This window comes from Gracilinanus agilis, chromosome 4 (genome assembly GCF_016433145.1).
Source record: "Gracilinanus agilis isolate LMUSP501 chromosome 4, AgileGrace, whole genome shotgun sequence".
Classification (NCBI taxonomy): Eukaryota; Metazoa; Chordata; class Mammalia; order Didelphimorphia; family Didelphidae; genus Gracilinanus; species Gracilinanus agilis.
Window position 1 is genome coordinate 286,470,118 of NC_058133.1, and position 6,000 is coordinate 286,476,117.

The window sequence follows — 6,000 nt, forward strand, 5'->3', positions numbered from 1 at the left end:
TCGTTGTATTGTATCCTACTCATTGTATTTGTCAGATTAGGAATAATGTCCTGTGGCCAGATAGAACATTTCAGGGGGCTGCATCTGGCCCGCGGGCCATAGTATGCCCATGACTGTTCTCAAATATCTCATGCTGGTATGGAGGTAAACCTGGGTTCTTGAAGGTTTTGCCAGCTAAGCATTAGCCCTAGAAGATCCTGTCAAACTGGAAAGGTTTCAAACACAGTCCAGGGATGGCTTGTATGATTCTTGTTCAAGGGTCAAGCTACAATAGCTAAATACAATGTAGAGTGTTATGCTGAAATGACAATTGGCTCTATAGTCAGAGGATCTGGGATCAAATATGACATATGACGCTTATGTAATCCTGGACAAACTGTTTAATCATACCCGGTGATTGTTTCCTTTTATAAAATAAAATGTGTTAGATTGTATGACATCTAAGGTACATTCCAACTTGAGAGCCATCTAATTTTTTTTTAGCAGGGAATTCTCAAAGGACCTTATCCTTAGAACATTTAAACATAATGAAGCTGACATAAACAAAACAGAGGAATTGATGGTGCTCTCTAGGCTTTTATAATCACTGTATTTCCCAGTGTGTCACCTACTCATGACCAAGTGATTAGGTTGACTCTCAAGAGGGAGAGCTTCCCTTCCCAACTCCTAGCTGAAACCTTAGGCAAAGAAGTTGCAGCAAGTTTCTCTTCCTTCTAAAATGGAGCAAAGAATCTAATAATTTCAAGTTAGAAGCAACTTTAATGAAGATATAAGTCAGCCTCTTCATTTTACAGATGAGGAACCTGACTTAGAAAGGGAAAACTCTTACATAATAGCATATAAACACTGAAATGTAGTGGTAGCCAGAGGGAAAAAAATCAAAACATAAATTTTTTACCAACTTCCTCATACTTTCTGTCAATCTTTTTTTTAACCCTTATTTTCTATCCCAGTAACAACTCTAAGACAGAAGGCAAATGCTAGGCAAACAATAAACATTAAGTAAGTGCCTACTATGTCAGGCACCTTGCTAAGAGTTGTTACTAATTGCTTTCAAATTTAGGAGACCTGGAGAAGGAACATCATGTAGTGGCAAGAGCACAGAGTTTGAAGTCAGAGGTTTTGAGTTCACGTTAGGTTTGTTACCTACTATTTGTGAGATCTTGGACAAGTCACTTCATCTTTCCAGGTCTCAGGTTCTTCTTCTCTAAAATATATATTCTCTAAGGTTCCTTTTGTGATGTTGGGATTAATCCTATAAAAATCATTTTGGAATTGATATTTATTCAGTTCCTGGCGACCAACCCTTTTTAATATTCAATCCAATCAAACCCTAATTTTTCCCCTTTACACTTTCATATCAAAAACAGTGATTGGAAGATAATTGGCTTGACTAAGGATTACTTTTGGTTTAATAATATTCTATTTGTGTGGTGATTGCCAGAGTGAGAACATAACCAATGACACCACAGTAAACTACCTTGAGTAAATGTAAACAGAAAAAGAAGCTCCAACTGTCCCATGGAAAAACTTGCTCGTGACCCAGGGCAATCCGTGGCACTAGGTTTTCTTTGTTCTTTTTCTATATAATATCTGTCCTGGCTTGGGGTTGGTGCAGGGATCCACCATGTTTTACTTTTCCTCCTGTTGTCTAGGATGACTGGTCTCTTATGAGTAATCTCCTCCCAATGAATCTATTTAACTTAAACTAAAACTTATCAATAACTACACTGGTATGGGCTTCTCTTTCTTTGATATCTTGGTATTCTGTGGAGGTTATGCCACTCTCTAGTTGGCATGATCATTGTAGAACAGATCTGCCCACTTACATTTGACATAGTGGGCTGGATGGTCTGACCTCCTACAAATCCTGTGTTCTCACACTATTATATTTGTATAATTTAATTGTTTGGTCAGTCCACACTAAAGGTGTGGAGAAATGAAGGTGCTCCTTTAGTTTCAATCTTGATGATGAAGGAAAGAAAGAAGGAAAGATAAATATTGTTCTACATATTCCTTTTTCCTTGACATCTTTGGGATATACATCCAGTAGTGGTATAGCTGGATAATATAATATATACTCAAAAAGAAAAGCAAGGTACATAATAATAATTTACCGTTTCATATAAAATCCTCTTTTTATATGGTTTTTGTACACAGAAATGCTCATTATATTTAGTGTCTGTTGCCGAATTTTTAAAAAAAATCTAATTTATCCCTGGAGAGTCTCAGAGACAATCAAAGTATATATTATGTTATTTCCTTTATTCCCCACAATCCTCATTGCCTTTTATTTCACTGTTGAAATTCAGAATAAATAGAAACCTTTTAAAATAAAAAAGGAAGGGGAGAAGCTATTTTACTCAGATGGAAATGTTTATAGCTGACTTATGAAGCACACTCCGGAAATAACTAACTCCTGGTTTTTCCAATAATTTGAGGGATTGGGACCATATCTCTAAAGGAATATTCAACGTCCTTGAAGCCAGTTATTTCATCTTACATATGGGAAAACTGAGGCCTACAGAAGTTAAGTCTAAGGTTACTCAGGTGCTAAGATCATGGCTGAGATGTGTTTGTGTCATTCATCTCTAAATTCAGGGCTCTTTCCATTGAACCTCCCATAGTAAAGTTTTCAAAATATTTCATGTGGCTCATTTAACTTTCACAACTCTATAACATAGATTCCACATGAGTTATTTTACCAATTTCACAGGTGAGGAAAAAGAGATGCATCAGTTTTGTCCAAGGTCACATAGTTAGGAAGCATCTGAGAAGAGATGCAAACCCAGATTATTTTCCTAACTTCAGGTCCAACACAACAGTAATGTCAAATTCAAATATGGGAGCCATTAAACCATACCTACAGATCCTTATAAGCTGTGTATTGATTTAGGAAATCACATACCATGTTTTTATTTATTTTGTTATATCTTTCTTAATCACATTTTAATCTGTTTGGAGCTGATCAGAAGAAATCTCAGGTAAATTCCCTCATAGAAATGAACAGGAGAGGACTTTAATGATAAGAGTGAAAAACTCCCATTCCCACTTCTCACATAATACAATAAAATCTGAGGGAAAGGAAGGGGAATCAAAGAAGGTATCATGCTCCTACTTGGTCCTCTCTCTTAATCCTAAGGTCTTGCTGCTCCATCAGAAGACTGTTCTGAGAAGACATCAGCAGACTGCCTACAATGTATGTACAGAGAGGGACCAGATACAAAAACTGAGTCAGGCCTCAAAAACTAGCAAAACTTGAAGGGATAAAACAGCAATATCAGGGGTACCACCAATGAGACACTAGTTTCAGTGTCTCTGAGCATTCTCAGGAAAATTTTTGATGTGCGATGCAATCTTTGGAGCTGAATTTTTCTCTGTCTCTTTGTCTCCCCTTTTCCCTGTTTTTCTCTCTTTTTTCCTTTTTTCTCGTTTTTTTCCTTTCTTCCTTTCTTCTTTCTTTCTCTTTATTCATTCAAGAAAATTTACGGTAATTTAAAACTTTTTACTAATAATTATTTGCAAGAAGGTAGTTAGTAATCACCTTCTGGGATATACAACCTAAAGATTTCTCAGATTTCCAACTGATTGCTCAGGACAAGGAAAATATGCATCCTTTGCCCTCATGCCAACCCTGGTGACTGGAGGAGAAAAAGAAATGTAAATTTAGATATTTTTGCTACAGGTGATCTTATGAGTTTCAACCATTTCCTTTACTTCTGAATTTTCTCTTTTAATATTTTTGCCACAACATTTCCTTCTACAAAAGAATGTTTACATTGTTGCTTGTAGCCACCATTTAATGTGGCCCTATGAAAGAATTTTTTTCTTGAGCTGTTTCCCTGTGACTCTTTTGATCCCAGTTGCTTGAGCAAAAGCCAATCCTGCCCTCATCGATTACAATTATTTAATTGTAATCCATAAAAATCCATGGTATATGGCTGGTGACTCACTTATTTACAACATTAAATTGAAATATAAGAGAATTTCAATTCAACTTGAAATCTATAATCATATGAACTTTAGCTCATTTTCATGGAAAGATTTCTATTATTGAAATTGATATTCCCACTTCTCTATGGCCTTCTCTATTCAAACAAAACCAAAAAAAGGGGAAAGGAAAGGAAAAGAAAAACACTGATCAAATTTTTATGCCTAAAAGATTTATGCCAAATTGACCAGTCCACCTTCTCTTCCTATCATACGTTTGCTGGATAATGAATTTTATTCTTATTCTTTAAAGTTTTTCATAATTTACATTCTATGACTTACTTTCATTCACTATATGTCTTTTTATTACTCTTTGTATGATATTAATTTTTAATTCTTTAAATATTATTTGTTCAATGTCTCAAAGCCAAGTAACAGGAATCAGTGAATAACAGGATAAAAAAAAAGGCCCAGGAAAAGCAGATTGTACAAAACGCGAGCTCATTAAAGAAAGATTTGTCATTTGGGGAGGCAATTCAACCTAATATCTTCCTGTTTAATTCTGGGCCCACTTGATTTCTATTCACATTGTCTGTCCTATAGATACATATTGATAGATATAAATTATTGGTTTTTTCTAAATGTAGGTCATGATCTGAACAGCAAAAATATTTGCTATCTAGATTGTCTTTCCTGTGTGAATTTTCAAGCCATACTATTTAAAAAATATAATGGCCAAAATATTGCTGATGTATTTTATTTTTGCAATTATAAACTTATAATTATAAACTTTTACAGAGGTTTCCAGGAACAAAGTAAAACAGTTAAGTAAGACTAATAAGACAGTGATCTCATATGAAAGTACAGCAGCATTTCACATCTGTTGGACTTTCCATCTCTATTTTTACACTCTCTCTCTCTCTCTCTTTCTCCCTCTACTCTTACCTCCATTAAGAAAGAAAAGAAAAATAAATGTCTTTTAACAAATATGTATAGCTAAGCAAAACAAATTCCCTGAATTATAAAAAATAATATATACAATAATATATAAAAGGCCTATATCTCATTTTTCAACCTAAATTGACCACTTCTCTGTAATGGACAGCATGGATTAGCATTGGTGCTCTAAAATAATGAATGTTCATTGCACAACTCATAGTAGTTCTTTCTACTTTCAGAGTTGATTTTTTAAACAGTTTTGTTGCTATTAAATAAATTGTTCTGCTCGTTTCATTCTTATCAGTTTTTAAAAGACTTGTTCATTTATAATATTAATGTTCTAACTTAAATTGCTATAGTTCTGTTCCCCTCATCTTTTCATGTCTTTTTAAAAAGCATCTATATCCTAATTTCTTACACAACAATAGTATTCTACCACATTAATGTAACAATTTATTCAGTCATTCCTCAATTGATGGGCATCACTTTTGTTTCCAGAAGTTTTTGGCAATCATAAAAAGAGATGTTGAAGGCAGCTAGATGGCCCAGTGGATTGAAAGCCAGGCCTAGAAAAGGGAGGTTCTGGGTTCAAATTTGATCTCAGGCATTTCCTAGCTGTGTGACCCTGGGCAAGTCACTTAGCCCTATTGCCTAGCCCTTACCACTCTTCTGCCTTGGAACCAACACATGGTATTGATTTTAAGATAAAAAGTAAGGGTTTTAAAAAGAGAGAGAGAGATTATAAATATATCTGAATACAAAGGAATTTTTCCTCTTTCTTTGATCTCTTTTAGATATAGGACTAGTAGTAGAATGGCTGGGTTAAAGGGCATGCACTATTTAGAAACTTTTAATGTACAATTCCAAATAATTCTTAAATGATTGTACCCATTCGCAAGTCCACTAGTACTGTATCAATGGACCTGTTTTAATATAGCCTCACTAACATTTATCATTTTTATTTTTTGTCATCATCGTCACTTTCATAGGTGTGAGATAAAATCTCACAATTGCTATCATTTGTATTTTTCAAATTCATAGTGATTTGGAGCTTTCTTTCATACCTCTATAGATAGCCTGGGTTTCTTCACCTAAGAACTATCTGATCATATCTTTATACCATTTATCAAT